The sequence below is a fragment of the Triticum urartu genome, chromosome 1, assembly GCF_003073215.2.
Source record: "Triticum urartu cultivar G1812 chromosome 1, Tu2.1, whole genome shotgun sequence".
NCBI lineage: Eukaryota > Viridiplantae > Streptophyta > Magnoliopsida > Poales > Poaceae > Triticum > Triticum urartu.
The window spans coordinates 581,597,330-581,600,706 of NC_053022.1; positions in this window are offsets into that span (position 1 = coordinate 581,597,330).

Genomic DNA, 3,377 nt, shown 5'->3' on the forward strand with positions numbered 1-3,377 from the left:
TTTGAACTTTCGAAAGCCGTGCCCGCGGTTATGGGCAGATGGGAATTTGTTAATGTCCGGTTGTAGATAACTTGAACCTTAACTTAATTAAAATGAATCAACTGAGTGTGTTACCGTGATGGCCTCTTCTCGGCGGAGTCCGGGAAGTGGACACGGTGTTGGAGTAATGTTTGCGCAGGTTGCTCTCTAGTTTCTCGCTCGCGCTTTGCCTCCTCTTCTCGCTCTCTTTTCGCGAATAAGTTAGCCACCATATATGCTAGTCGCTTGCTGCAGCTCCACATATATTTACCTTGCCTTACCTATAAGCTTAAATAGTCTTGATCGCGAGGGTGCGAGATTGCTGAGTCCCTGTGGCTCACAGATTACTATTACACCAGATGCAGGTCCAGGTGATTCCGCTCCAGGTGACGCGTACGAGCTCAAGTGGGAGTTCGACGAGGACTCTCAACGTTACTATGTTTCCTTTCCTGATGATCAGTAGTGGTGCCCAGTTGGGGGTGATCGGGACCGTGTCGCATGTTGGGTTTTCTTCTATTTTGGCGCCGTAGTCGGGCCATGAGTGTTTGGATGATGTATGTTATTTATGTACTTTGATTGACGTGGCGAGTGTAAGCCAACTATGTTATCCCTTTTCATTATCTATATTACATGGGATGTTTGTGATGATTACCTGACTTGCGACATATGCCTTTCAATGCGATTATGCTCTAAGTCGTGCCTCGACACGTGGGAGATATAGTCGCACATCGAGGGCGTTACAAGTGGGAACCAACTATTAAAATTAAAATCAAAGATCATGAATGGTATGCTTTATGTGATTTGGGTGCTAGTGTTTCCACAATTCTAAAGACTTTGTGTGATTTGTTAGGTTTCCGTGATTTTGATGATTGCTCTCTAAACTTGCACCTTGCGGATTCCACTATTAAGAAACCTATGGGAAGAATTAATGATGTTCTTATTGTTGCAAATAGGAATTATGTGCCCATAGATTTTATTGTTCATGACATAGATTGCAATCCTTCATGTCCTATTATTCTTGGTAGACCTTTCCTTAGAACGATTGGTGCAATTATTGATATGAAGGAAGGAACTATTAGATTCCAATTTCCTTTAAGGAAAGGCATGTAACACTTTCCTAGAAAGAAGAATTAAATTACCTTATGAATCTATTATGAGAGCCACTTTATGGATTGCCTACCAAAGATGGCAATACCTAGATCTATTCTTGCTTGTTATGCCTAGCTAGAGGCATTAAACGATAGCGCTTGTTGGGAGGCAACCCAATTTCCTTTTTATTTCTTGCTTTTTGATCCTGTTTAGTAATAAATAAATTATCTAGCCTCTGTTTTGGTTGTGTTTTTTGTGTTTAATTAGTGTTTGTGCCAAGTAGAACCGTTGGGAAGACTTGGGGAAAGTCTTGTTGAACTTGCTGTAAAAAACAGAAACTATAGCGCTCACGAGAACTGGTGTCATTTTTATTTAGAAAGTTCTATTTAGTTAATTATTTTTAAGATGATTAATAGATAAATTCCTCACGTCCAGCAATTTACTTTAGAATTTTTGGGGTTCCAGATCTTGCGCTAGCTACAGATTACTACAGACTGTTCTGTTTCTGACAGATTCTGTTTTCCGTGTGTTGTTTGCTTATTTTGATGAATCTATGGCTAGTAAAATAGTTTATAAACCATAGGGAAGTTGGAATACAGTAGGTATAACACCCATATAAATAAATAATGAGTTCATTACAGTACCTTGAAGTGGTCTTTTTTTTTCTTTCGCTAATGGAGCTCACGAGTTTTTCTACTTTAAGTTTTGTGTTGTGAAGTTTTCAAGTTTTGGGTAAAGATTTGATGGATTATGGAACAAGGAGTGGAAAGAGCCTAAGCTTGGGGATGCCCATGGCACTCCCAAGATAATCTAAGGACACCTAAAAGCCAAAGCTTGGGGATGCCCCGGAAGGCATCCCCTCTTTCGTCTACTTCTATCGGTAACTTTACTTGGAGCTATATTTTTATTCGCCACATGATATGTGTTTTGCTTGGAGCGTCTTTTATTATTTGAGTCTTTGCTTGTTAGTTTACCACAATCATCCTTGCTGTACACACCTTTTGAGAGAGCCATACACGATTTGGAATTTTTTAGAATACTCTATGTGCTTCGCTTATATCTTTTGAGTTATATAATTTTGCTCTAGTGCTTCACTTATATCTTTTAGAGCACGGTGATGGATTTGTTTTATAAAAACTATTGATATCTCATGCTTCACTTAGATTATTTTGAGAGTCTTAATAGCATGGTAATTTGCTTAGAATCCTAATATGCTTGGTATGCAAGATTAATAATAAAACTTTCTTATGAGTGTGTTGAATACTAAGAGAAGTTTGATGCTTGATGATTGTTTTGAGACATGGAGGTAATAATATCAAAGTCGTGCTAGTTGAGTAGTTGTGAAATTGAGAAATACTTGTGTTGAGGTTTGCAAGTCCCGTAGCATGCACATATGGTAAACGTTATGCAACAAATTTGAAACATGAGGTGTTATTTGATTGTCTTCCTTATGAGTGGCGGTCGGGGACGAGCGATGGTCTTTTCCTACCAATCTATCCCCCTAGGAGCATGCGCGTAGTACCGAGGTTTTTGATGACTTGTAGATTTTTGCAATAAGTATGTGAGTTCTTTATGACTAATGTTGAGTCCTTGGATTATACACACTCTCACCCTTCCACCCTGTCTAGCCTCTTCGGTACCGTGCATTGCCCTTTCTCACATTGAGAGTCGACGCAAACTTCGCCGGTGCATCCAAACCCCGTGATATGATACACTCTCACACATAAACCTCCTTATATCTTCCTCAAAACAGCCACCATACCTACCTATTATGGCATTTCCATAGCCATTCCGAGATATATTGCCATGCAACTTTCCATCATTCTGTTCATCATGACACATTCATCATTGTCATATTGCTTAGCATGGTCATGTAGTTGACATAGTATTTGTGGCAAAGCCACCGTTCATAATTCTTTCATACATGTCACTCTTGGTCCATTGCATATCCCGGTACACCGCCGGAGGCATTCATATAGAGTCATCTTTTACTCTAGTATCGAGTTGTAATCATTGAGTTGTAAAAAAATAGAAGTGTGATGATCATCATTTTCTAGAGCATTGTCCCAAGTGAGGAATAAGAAAAGGCGGAGAAAGGCCATAAAAAAAAGAGAAGGCCCAAAAAAAGAGAAAGGCCATAAAAAAGAGAAAAGGCCCAAAAAATGAATGAAAAAAATGAGAGAGAAAAGAGAGAAGGGACAATGTTACTATCCTTTGCCACACTTGTGCTTCAAAGTAGCACCATGATCTTCATAGTAGAGAGTCTCTCA